This window comes from Heterodontus francisci, chromosome 14 (genome assembly GCF_036365525.1).
Source record: "Heterodontus francisci isolate sHetFra1 chromosome 14, sHetFra1.hap1, whole genome shotgun sequence".
In the NCBI taxonomy this organism is placed as follows: domain Eukaryota; kingdom Metazoa; phylum Chordata; class Chondrichthyes; order Heterodontiformes; family Heterodontidae; genus Heterodontus; species Heterodontus francisci.
Window position 1 is genome coordinate 63,444,987 of NC_090384.1, and position 13,450 is coordinate 63,458,436.

Genomic DNA, 13,450 nt, shown 5'->3' on the forward strand with positions numbered 1-13,450 from the left:
GAACTTTAGTTAGGCCACACTTAGAATATTGCGTGAAATTCTGGTCGCCACACTACCAGAAGGATGTGGAGGCTTTGGAGAGGGTACAGAAGAGATTTACCAGGATGTTGCCTGGTCTGGAGGGCATTAGCTATGAAGAGAGGTTGGATAAACTCGGATTGTTTTCACTGGAACGACGGAGGTGGAGGGGTAACATGATAGAGGTTTACAAAGTTATGAGTGGCATGGACAGAGTGGATAGTCAGCAGCTTTTTCCCAGGGTGGAAGAGTCAGTTACTAGGGGACATAGGTTTAAGGTGAAAGGGGCAAAGTTTAGAGGGGATGTGCGAGGCAAGTTCTTTACACAGAGGGTGGTGAGTGCCTGGAACTTGCTGCCAGGGGAGGTGGTGGAAGCAGGTATGATAATGACGTTTAAGAGGCATCTTGACAAATACATGAATAGGATGGGAATAGAGGGATACGGTCCCCGGAAGTGCAGAGGTTTTAGTTTAGGCAGGCATCAAGATCGGCACAGGCTTGGAGAGCCGAATGGCCTGTTCCTGTGCTGTACTTTTCTTTGAGTATTGAACACACTGCCAGACTGAACCAATGGAATGTACTGCATTATTCAGTTACTTGATTCTTTTTCTGACTTTACACAGGCCCACTCTTTTCTAGCAATTTGAATCTGGATTTAAATTGCCATCACAATTGGCATTAATTTGCACAATCAATACTTTCGGCAAATCAGATACTGCCAAGGATGTCACCATTTTATGGCTGGCATTTTAACCAAACAAAATTATTAGCATGCCTAATCATGTGCAGCACATTGAACTTAAAACTAACTGGTTTAACAAGAGGGTATCCCAGCAGCGAGGCTGTTATATTTTCACGAACCAAGTGATTAGGATCTGGAATGCACTACCTGAGAGTGTGGTGGAGGCAGGTTCAGTCGAGGCATTCAAGAGGGAGTTGGATTATAATCTGAACAGGAAGAACATGCAGGGCTATGGGGAGAAGGCGGGAGACCAGCACCAGGTAAACTGCTGTTTCGGAGAGCCAGCGCAGACACAACGGGTCAAATGGTCTCCTTCTGTACTGTAACAATTCTGTGAATAGAACCTGATATTTGACTTGAAAGTCAAATGCCAAACTCGAGCAGTATTAATACTAGGAGCTCTTTGTTGGCTCATCTTCACCAGTGCCTTACAAAATAATGAGATAGGGAAACCTAGCCAGAAGGACTCCCTTCAGACCAGCAAATTTCACCACTGCACCTCAAAGCTCAAATTAAGCAAGGAATAATGATGGTACAATCTGCTTTAGAGCACAGGTTGAACATTCTTGGCCTCACTGCCAATGAATATAAAAATACAAGCTGAATTTAGCTGTAATAGAGTTCTGGAGTTGAGGTTACAATCAGATCAGCCATGATCTTATTGCATGGTGGAGCAGGCTCGAGGGGCCGAGTGGCCTACTCCTGCTCCTAATTCGTATGTTCATATAATGAGTGAAGACAATACATTGCATAGTCAAAAGAAACAGTTAATTTTTTCAGTGTATTTATCTCAATTAAAAAACTCAAGGAAAACAACCCTATTCGAGCTAATCTAATGAGCACTCCTGAAATAACAAAGAACAATTTGGGAGGTCCAGCTGTTTTAAACTCCAGAAATCTGAAAGCATTTTACTTCAATGAGGACATTTTTGATGATCAAACAACTAAAATTATGAGGTTGGAAAAAACAAAGGTTAGTTTTCACAATAAGGATATATCCAGAACTATTAATGAGTAATTAATTAAAAAAATTATTGCAAACTTTTATCAACTGAATGAATTGATCCAAAAGGCATGCTTTGAATTGAATTTCAATGAACAGAATTCACAAATTTAATACAAAAGCAAAATGCTGCGGATTCTGGAAATCTGAAATTAAAACAGAAAATGCTGGAAATACTCAGCAGCTCTGCAGCATCTGTAGAGAAAGAGAGTTTCAGGTCGATGATCTCTACTTGAAACGTTAACTCTGTTTCTCCACAGAGTGTAAGTCAGATAATGCTTTGCTATCACTGTACAGCACCCTGTCAGACCACACTTCTAGTACTGTGTTCAGTGTTGGTCACCAAGGCATGAGGGAAACTTTCTAGCAATGAAGATGGTGCAGAGTCATGAAGCTGATTCCTAGTGTTGAGTTATTATGAAAGACTGGAGAAACTGAAGCTCTTTAACATTGAAGAAAGAGGACTTTACATAAGTACACATGATATTAAATGGCTATCGATAATATTAATCGAGCGGAGTCAGGATGCGAGATCAAGAGGGCGGCACAGTGGCGCAGTGGTTAGCACTGCAGCCTCACAGCTCCAGCGATCCGGGTTCAATTCTGGGTACTGCCTGTGTGGAGTTTGCAAGTTCTCCCTGTGTCTGCATGGGTTTTCTCCAGGTGCTCCGGTTTCCTCCCACAGCCAAAGACTTGCAGGTTGATAGGTAAATTGGCCATTATAAATTTCCCCTAGTATAGGTAGGTGGTAGGGAAATAGAGGGACAGGTGGGGATGTGGTAGGAATATGGGATTAGTGTAGGATTAGTATAAATGGGTGGTTGATGGTCAGCACAGACTTGGTGGGCCGAAGGGCCTGTTTCAGTGCTGTATCTCTAAATGAAATAAAAAGAGGGATTAGGTTAAAACTGGTGAGAGGAAAACTTAGGATTGATATTGAGAAGAACGCTTCACACAAACAGGTTTGCTGGATAGGATGATGTCATAGAGTCATTTATGGCACAGAAGGAGGCCATTCGGCCCATCAAGTCCATGTCAGCTCTCCGTGGAGCAATCCAGTCAGTCCCATTCCCCTGCAGCCCTGCAAGTTTAATTTCTTCAAATGACCATTTGACCTCCTTTTGAAATCATTCATTGTCTCTGCTTCCACCAATCTTGTGGGCAGTGAGTTCCAGGACATTACCACCTACTGCATAAAAGCCTTCACTGTGTGTCCCCTTGTCCTTGTACCATTAGTTAATGGGAACAGTTTTTCCTTGTATAACTTATCTAAGTCTGTCATAATCTTGTACACCTCTATTAAATCTCACCTCAAGCTCCGTTGTTCGAAGGAGAACAAACCCAGCTTTTCCAATCTAACCATGTAACTAAAATCCCCCATCCCTGGAACCATTCTGGTAAATCTTCTCTGCACCTTCTCCATGACCCTCATATCCTTCCTAAAGTGTAGTGACCAGAACTGGACACAATACTTCAGTTGGGGCCCAATCTGAGCTTTATAAAGATTTAGCATAACTTCCCTGCTTTTGTACTCAGTGCCTCTATTTATGAAGCCCAAGATCCCATATGCTTTGCTAACCACTCTCTCAATATCTCCTACCACCTTAAAAGTTCGATGCACATGCATCCCCCAGGTCTCTCTGTTCCTGCACACTCTTTAGAACTGTACCATTAAGCATATATTGCCTCTCCCTATTCCTTCTGCCAAAATGCATCACCTCACACTTGTCAGTATTAATTTCCATCTGCCACCTCTCTGCTCATGCTGCTATGTCCTGTTGCAGGCGGTTCATATCTTCCTCACTGTTTGCCACACCTCCAAATTTGGTGCCATTGGTAAATTTTGAAATTCTACTCTGTATTCCAAGATCTAAGTCATTTATATATAGCAAAAAAAGCAGAGGTCCCAGCACTGACCCTTGGGAAACACCACTGTCTACCATCCTCCAGTCTGAAAACCACCCATTTCCTACAACTCACTGTTTTCTGTCCTTAAGCCAATTTTTTTATTCAATTGAACACTCACCCTCCTATTCCATGAGCCTCAATTTTGCTAACCAGCCTTTTATGTGGTACTTTATTAAATGCTTTCTTAAAATTACATATAAACAATATCCACCGCATTCTCTTCCTTGTTACTGTCAACCTTCCCGTTACTTCATCAAAAAATTCAATTAGTCAAGCATGATCTCCCTTTTACAAATCCTTGCTGGCTCTATTTAATTAACTCAAACCTCTCCAAGAGTCTGCTTGAATGTTAATGGAGGCAAAAAACTTAGACTCAATCAAAAATCAGTTAGATGGCATGATTTGTAGCTATGATGGGCCACAAAGCTTCCCGCATCTGTATTTACCTTATGATCTCGAGTTACCCAGAGGTTCTTGAAAGTTGACCATACGTTCATTGTTCTGCCAAGCCACCAGGTGGCAACATTTACTAGCCTTCTGCTAGCATTTTAGATGATACAATCCAGTGGTTATGTACAAATTTCTAACCCTACAATTAGCAAATAGTTCTTGATGGAGTTCTAAAAATTTCTAAACACAAATTCACCTCACTGAACAGGAATTAATTTTGAAACACTATACCCCTTCATTATCAGGTAGCTCAGTTGGCTAGATGGCTAGCACATGGATCAGAAAAATGTCAACAACGTGGGTTCAGTTCCTATTCTGGTTTGAGGAAGGCAACAGGACACCACCTCATATACCCTCTTCCCTGGTGATGTTCATCTCTCCTGTGTGGGGAAAAGGACAGAGGAAGTGCCCTTGGGCAGACCACCACCATGGTACTGCGCCCCTTTATTATGTTACTTTTGGGGCCATACCAAATTGAGTTTCAAACATTTGGTAAGGAGTTACTTTATCTGCGAGTAATTGAGCCCTAAATAATCGATTGCAGAGAACCTAAGATAGGGGATTATTAAATTAGGCTCTTTCGTACTGAAAAGTCTAGGAATAAATTCTGATGAAACCCAGCTTTAACTTTAACTCATTTCAGTGAACTCAATCACCTCAGTGATGTTTTATTGCCTGGCTGACATCAAGTCAAGAATGAGTTAAAATTTCATCCAACTGAACATTGTGAAGGTCAAAGCCCTTGAACACTGACTCCATCTCCAGTCCCAGTATCTGAATCAGGTGAAGTCAGACTCTGTGAAACCTCGGCATCCTGCTTGACTCAGAGCAAAACTTCATATCCAGATTGCTTACTATCACCAAGAGCATTTACTTCCACCTCTGAAATAATGCTTACCTCCACCCCACCTAAATTCCCACTGTTGCTAAAACTCTTACCCATGCTTTTGGTTTGCCTACAAAAATACAATAACTACTGATTGTAAAATGCATTGCGATGTCCTAGTGATGTCATAAAGTGCTACAGAAAGCTAAGTTCTTTCTTGTGTCTATTTCTGTACATGTCCTTTTTGCTGGATTTCCATCCTTTATGAACTCCAATTTCTTCCAAACTCAGCCTCCTGTATTCTATCCTGCACTAAGTCCTGTTCGTCAATCACCCTGTCCACAGTGACTTCAGTCGGCTCCTTGTACTATGACACTTTGATTTTAAAATTTTCGTGCTGGTATTCTAATGTCTTTGCGGGCACACATCTCTGCTATCTCCTCCAGCACCCTTTAATCCATGAACTCTGGCCTGCCTTCCTGCTCTCCCTTCTCCACATTACTGGTGGCAAAACCTCCAGCCATCTCAGCTCTATTCTGGAACCACCTTCGAAAACCCAACCACCTCTCAATATCTTCTCAAAACTTATCTTTTGACCAAGCTTTCAGTCAACTCAGCTAACTCTCAACTTGTGCCTTGGCATCTATTCCTTCATCTATTTTATTTATCTTTTCTCCCCCAACCCTTTACCCCCTCAATAAAGTTGCTTGGAATGTTTTCTACAATATATGTGGCGGATATGTTCATGTTTTTAGTCTTATTGTCAAAGGTCATGTCATATTTTAGGATGTCTACTGTATTAACAGCATGGTTTATCGTCAGTGACCATGTTTATTTTTACACACCCATGGAAGGAGGTCAGAACTGTTTTATGCTGCTTTAACTTCCAACCAATGCATTTGTGATGTGTGAACAAGTAGTACATGATTGTATGTAACTGTCCACAGTTGCATCAATGAACCTGGAGTTAATATGCCCTATTCTCCAAAAAGGGGTTTCCATGTATAGTTATTGTCACAGACTTAAGATGAGGATAAATGGGAAAATCCACTACAGCACCAAATCGTGTTGTATGTGATAAGCCTTGTACAGCTAATGGTGGCATGCTCAGTCTCACTCATTTATTAGAGTCTGTTTGAGGATCTGCTCATTGTTGGAACGACTGGCCTCCAGAATTTCATTAGAAAAGTTAGCACAATGTGGTCAGATTAGAAATCCTGCTGCTGATCTAATGTAATTGATATAATATTACAGGCTGACACTTTTTAAATAGAGCTGTGGTTAACCACAAATAATGGATAGCATATATTGATATATTGAACACAGAACATTTCATTAGAGCCAAAAGCAGACTGATATTTTGATGACAATTTCTTTCTTGAAGCAAAACTGCTTGCATTTATTCATATAGCACCTTTAATAGAATAAAAATCCAGCACGTGATTGAGCGACGTAACCCAAAAATTGCAGCAAGTGTGACCCATGATGTGACTCATTGCATCATTAATTGTGTCATTGCACACTGCTCTGGTTTAGTTATTGTAATAAGTTAACTTCTGAAGCAATTTATATTGTCACATTAAGACTTCATAGCTAAACTGGTATTCGGGGTCTTACAAATTGCAGCAGGGCATCTGGAATAAGGAAGCGGGTGGGGGTGGGGGAAGAGTCAGATTTTTTGTTGTTGACGGCTGTTCAGTGGACCGGGCTGAAAAGTACTTATGCAAGGACATTGGAGGAGGGCAGGAATTGCCTCTGGTGTGATGTCTCTATAGTTGAATAGCTTGACAACATTCACTATGAAGATCTGCACCTGAAAATGGTGCCAAGGGTGAGACACTAACAGATTATTATCCCCTGTGTAACTATACCTGAGCATGATACAATGCCTTTGGAAGAAAGTGTGACAGAAATGTTAAGGCCTGCAAATTATAGTCTTAGAAAAGATGCATCCAATTTAATGTGTTTTTGTAATTTCCTATTAAACATCAATCTTCCTGATAGATTGTTGCAACACACTCCACTTGTTATAACTCTTCCCCCACCTTTTCATAACACTCATGGTCTTTCCTGTAACATGAGAACAATAAGGCATTTATTCAGCCAAAGACACTTATTAAATTCAATATTTAATTAATCTTTAATTTATTGAGCTCAGCAATTTCTATTTACTCATTTAATTCCACTGTTAGTGGTCGGCAACGCAAAATGGATTTCTATGGGAACCGTCATAGGGCTATGAGTTTTACCATCGAAAACAAAAGGTCGAGTTGTTTTAATGCTGTCACATGACTGCATTACCTCATGCAATTCCGAGACTGATCTGAATTTTTCTCGTTTTTTCAGCAACTAATTATATTCATTCCATCAGGATTAACTATTTTACTGTAAATTATGCCAGTTTCTGTGGAAATTATACACTTATTTTGTTATACGTTTTCTACAGTTTAGCAATCAATGTTCCTCATTATCATCCATTTAAGTAATCCACATAATAAAGTTGAGGTTGACATCAATAAACAATAATTCAGCAAAGAAAAAGTTATCTGAAATGTGTAACACAGAAAAGATGTACAGAATAGCACTCGTGACATAGAGAAAGGGGCATTTTGCTCAAAAAATGCACTGGTGTGCAACAGATTCCCTCATAGTCATAGGAACCTGCTACTTCATACCTCAGGCCTTCTGAGTCGGCTATCAAATTGCTGTGTGAAATTCTACCTGATCTTGTAATTTAAATAAAATATATTTCAAGCCATTCCTAGTGAGGCAGGTGTCAACGGCAGTATTGTATTGGGGTGTTCTACATTACAACTTGTTAGAACTCCTGCATCTTTTCTTGTGCTCATTACTGAAGTGGTTAAATAACCAAGATGCGGAGAAAATGACTATAGCCAAAGAGGTATGCTGGAAGGGTAGGGATTTTATATTCCCCTTGGTGAACTGCTTCACTTAAACACCATTCAGGACTGTCACTGTGATTGTAGCACACTCAAAAAGTGGGCAATGTAGAACAGCTAGATTATTGGCGATGGCCTTTAGACGTACATGCAGAATTTAAGGGTTAAATGCCTCCAACAGACAATAAACTTTGTATCTGATTCCGTGCGAATGTGTCAGGAGACCAGGTGCACAAGGAGTGCTGAATTGCAGGAGCAGGGCTTGAATCTACTTTTTGGCATGCAATTCCTTGCTCCTCTAACATTACTGAGTTGAAGTGCTTGTACACATTTCCTGCATGATCCTCATTGAATGCAAACATATTTAAAAGCACACCAAACACATTCCTGTGTTAGTTATGCCAAGTTCACAATTTTTCCTTTGTGTGCTAGGGGTTAGGTGCTCGATGGCTTTAAAGGGGGAATGGATGGCACTCAAAAAGAGAAATGAGCAGAAACTGAGAGTGGCACCATTGTATGGTGGGAAAGGAGGATGGCAGCATTAGGTGATGGGGAATGGGGATTGAGAGTGTTATCATTAACCAAGAGAGGCAAGCATATCAGCTAAATCAGAGAAAATTGGCAGGAGTAAACAATGAATGGGGATGAAGGGGGTGGAAGATCGGTAGCAGCCTGGAGTGGTAGAAGAGAGCCTAGTTGCATGAAGGGAAACAGAGCCAGAATTAAATGGCAAGAATGGTCTGGAATTTCCAGTAAGGGCGTATATGGGCAGTTCAGCCCAGATGAATGCTAATTTTGCAGATGTCAATTAACGTTGAAATTTCCTGTGGACTTCAAGCAGCGTAACTTAGATGTAACAAAGAAATGCCCGCTCGTGTTGTTGTCCCAACTTACCAAATCTCTTTAACAGTAATATGTCAACAGTTGCTATTTTCTATGTATTATAAATACATAATAACATTTTTCATAGATTTATCACTGGATGTGCGACCTAATGACTGCAGAACCATTCTGGGAATGTGTTAATAAACCTTGGTGACGAATGACTAGTGTCCCAGAGTGCTTCTTTCAAAGCCTGCCGATAGTGTCTGAGAGATTTTTCACCCTCTGTGTGGGATTCAGGTAGAATCAAAGTCTACTTGCGAAACCAATAGTTGGGAGTTGGGGATAGAATGGTCCATTATCCAAGAAAGAAAACTATCTGTCCTTTCAGTATTACAATTCCTGCCTCATTCCATTGCTGAAATGATTTCATTAACTCTCACAACACACAGCTGAATACCATTGATTTTGTACTGTCATATTGTTCATCAGTTGAAAAAGAAATTACAGTATTTGCCCCATATAATTGAAAAGGAGTTCAGCCAACTTGACTTTAAAATGTTCAATAATGTATTAATTAAAAATACAGAAATGTCTGATATGAAGTGATTACAGTTGTCTAAGATTCCTACTAAAGTTGAGATCTTAGAGTTTTAATCATCTTTCAGTTTGTCCTCTTGCTCTTCTGTACTGTGATTAATTTTTTAACTCAGCTTCAAAGTGACCAATGATGATCAAAAGCAGACACCTGGCTGCTCTGGTGATCTATAGGCTTAACAACCCCTTTCAAATCAAACGCACTTAATCAGCATATATTGGTGTCTTCGACATGAAAACTTGCATTTACCCACCATAAATAATTTTAAAACATTACCCCCATGAATTTATTTTCAGAACACATGTACTTTACATAGTTTTCAGGAAACCTGACCCTCTGTGGTAAGAGCTCTCTGAATTCCATTGCATTTGTCAATCTCTTTGAAGGGAGCATAAATCTAAAGGAGGTCTGTGCACTGAAAGTTTTGGGGCAAGTTTACAACAGTTCTAAACTTACATAAATGAAGGAAATTTGAGTTTTCATTCTTTCAGATGAAGGGTGGGGTGGACAATGCCAATAAGCAGTGGAGCGTCAGGATAGGCTTCTGAGAACCATATTGAGGAAATTCAGGTGTAAGAGTGGTTCTAAGTCAGTTATGCCCAAATTTCCAATGATCTTTGGGGCTAGAAATTGACATTATGCCATTTTTTGGGTGTAAATTGACAGGAATTTCCAGGCCAATGTGCATATGAAAGGATGTGGAGTTGGATGGTGTACAGTGTCTCTGAACTGGTGTGGAGGGGGCTAGATGTGGGAGTGTGATTTTTGGCTAATTGATGATCTGTTGATCTGTTAAAAATGCAAAGACCACTTTGTTTTTCTTTTTTTAGATTAAAAATCTCCTAATTGTTAAATATAAAATGGTTACAAATTAATCGGAATGTATAAAGTTTAATGTAAAAAAATTGAAAGTTTTCTGAGCAGGAGGAATGGCCCCAGACCCCTCTGCAATACACTAACAATTTTATGCCTTCAACATTTAAATTACCCCCTCAGGCTTTCATACACTTGGGTTTTGTTCCAGTACAAGTAAAAAAATGTTGTCCGAGATTTTGTCTTGGTGACGGGGGTCTCGATCACCGGCAAAAGCACCGGTGAGAGCCGCATGTCACCTCCTCTGGGGAAGGCCCGCTGGATCAAGTGTCAATTAAGATCTTAAGTGGACAGTGAGGGGCCTTCCCCAGGATCCAAGCTGTTGGCCAATCAGAGGCTGGCATCTCTTGAGCAGCGCCAACGCGGAGGCAGTGGCTGCTGCCCGATAGAGCACATACCCAAGGCCCTGGAATCAGGCCATGGGTAAGTCAAGATGGGAGAGGTTTCATGGGGTGGGGATTGCAGGGGAAGGGGTGTACGGGATTCAGCAGCAAGTGCAGCAGCGTGCCTCTCAGTGGGCCCCCCCTTGCTGATGCCAGGTCCCTTGTTAAAAGGCACTTGGTGCCTGACAAGGGACCCCCACTCCCGCACAAAACAAACAGTTCCGCCCGCTGCTGGGCATTAATTCCTCACTTAAGGGCCTCAATTAACAACGGGGTCCAGCCCCGGACCTAATTGGGTGGAGGCGCCACCATCCAACCGATTACATGCTCTCCCTGCCTCCTAACCCGACATGGGGATAGCATAAAATTCCCTTCATTGTGTATAGCTACTGCTCAAATTACAAAGCCCATGTAACTACTTGTTTTCACACAACAGGCTCATAACCCAGGGCATTTTTGATGTATCAATTTTTTTGGAGCTTTATTTGCTTTTTGAAGTTCAAAATCAGCTTTCAATTTATTTTAAATTGACATCAGATGAAGAACACTTTTTAATATTCCTAAAAATACACTGACAAATGAAACTACAGTATCACTTAATCATAATTAAGTCAATATCCCTGTCGCGTATTGTTGTGCATACATTTACATGGTATTGGCATCCAGTATTTCAAAGTCATTAAGGATATTGGCTGCAAAATTCTGATGCATAGCGCCCATTCTTTTGGTGTTACAGGTGCCATTTTGGCTCCAAAATGGCGTCCACAGCACATGCACACATTTCTTCACCTGCAATTTTGGTGAGGGCGTTTATGCGTGCACAAGGTGTGTCCACCACAGATGTGCAAAGTAGGCAGACCATGACGTCAATCAGCAAGTAACAGTGATTTGATGCTAGTGGCGCCATTTTGGAGTTCAATGCTGCAGCTTATGATGTCTCTTCACCTCACTTAGCTGAACACATGTTCATCAGTGCTCTTTAAAGGTATCAACAATCACCTTCAGGTTAGTTGCTGATTGATTCCTACTGGTCTCTGCTGTGATTATAGAAGTGTTTGCTTATTTCCAGAGTCATTTAAAGTTGCTGATGTTACAGGGAGTGGTGTGGCATGTGCTGAAGGCCTCTCTCCTGGCTTCAAAAATTTTGCACAGACCATTTGGACAATCTGCTGGACAATGTCGAGCAGCTCTGGCCCTAGAAAGCCCAGCTTTGAAATGCACCACTTCAGCATGGGCAGCAGCTATCTTGGCTGGCTGGCTGGCAACAGCAAGGACACTGGTGGAGTGGCAGCGTGGGAGAACGAGAGCTGTCATCCTGAGAGAGGACATCAGATTTGAGCTCCACTGTATCACTGCCACTCTCAGCATCCTTGGCAATGTGTTGGAGGACAGATTGCTAGACTGCTGTGACACCATGTAAGCCCCTTTGAACACTGGTATACACAGCCATAATGGCAGCAGTGTGAGCTTGCATGACCTCAGTGTGAGCTTCCACTGCAGCGCCTAGGCATTGGGTGGCTTCTCCTTAGGAACCTAGGAAATAGGAGTGGGAGTAGGCCATTCAGCCCAGTGAGCCTGCTCCGCCATTCAACTAGATCATAGCTGATCTTCTACCTCAATGCCATTTTCCCGCATGATCCCCATATCCCTTGATATCTTTAATATCTAGAAATCTATTGATTTCTATCTTGAATATACTGTCACGCCAACTTGCTTTGTTGAATGATAATTTTCTTTAATCCACTGACTGGAGATCTGACTTTTTTTTTTACAAGACATTTAAAAAAGAACAGATAAAAGATGACTTTGCTAGCAGCTTAAGATGGCTACCTAATTTGCAACACTGTATCCTGCATTACAAAGCCTGTGAGGTGGAGATGAAATGGCTGCTTATCCCAGCAAGAACCAAGACCCAGGAAGTTTAAAGGAACTACCTGTTCTTTTTAGCATGGAGAGAAACACTGCGACCATTTTTGAATCACTGGGTGACTGTCATGTGACAAGCCCCTCCCCATCTGTAGTTTTCAGCTCGAGTTTCTCTGCAGCAGCAAGGAGAAGCTTCTGGACTCTGTCACGTGCAGACCCAAGTGGAGGTCCCTCTCTCTCTCTCTCCATTTCAGCTAACGAGATTCGATCTCTGCCTGTTGACTGACCACCGTTGCATCCTCCAGCTACAATTAGAAACCCAGTTGGAGGAAGTCATCTGTATCACTGTCTCCAAGAGACCAACAAACCAGTCAACCACCTCTTCAAATTAAAAGCCTCAGGACTACCGAATTTAGCTCGAAGCCAGCTGAATCACCAAATGCCACAGACTGTATACCCCTTTTTTCTACGGACTCTAACTCGACCAATCTATCTTTCCCCACTCTCTAACCTATTTGTCTGTGTGTCAGTGAAAGTTGGTGCGTTGTTTATTATTTTCAGTAGTTCGGTTTAGGTACAATAAAATTAACCTCATCGTTAAACTGAAGAAAACCTGTCTGGTTGGTTCTTGTTGTGATCATAGCAAGTAAGTAATCAAATACCTACTGAATTGGCCAGTACATTCACTTTAAGAAAGAATTAAACCTGTTGTGGTCAAACAAGGAGAGGGAAACCCTTCGACCCCTCCCTACCTGACCCTAACAATACTCAATGACTGAGCCTCCACAGCCCTCTGGAGTAGAGAATTCCAAAAATTCACCACCCTCTGAGCAAAGAAATTCCTCCTCATTTCAGTCCTAAATGGCCTACCTCTTATTCTGAGACTGTGTCCCCTGGTTCTAGACTCCCCCCCCAGCCAGGGAAACATCCTTCGTGCATCTACCCTGTCGTGCGCAGTAAGAATTTTGTATGCTTCAATGAGATCACCTCTCATTCTTCTAAACTCTAGCGAATATAGGCCCAGTCTCCTCAATCTCTCCTCATAAGACAATCCCACCATC

The 13,450-nt window shown here is 41.5% G+C and overlaps 1 protein-coding gene across 5 annotated transcripts in view; it reads right to left on the reverse strand.

Annotated features, from left to right (window-relative positions):
• The window catches only part of LOC137377078 (DENN domain-containing protein 2B-like), a 565,382-nt gene that overhangs the window by 37,913 nt on the left and 514,019 nt on the right, over positions 1-13,450 (reverse strand). The window lies entirely within an intron of this gene.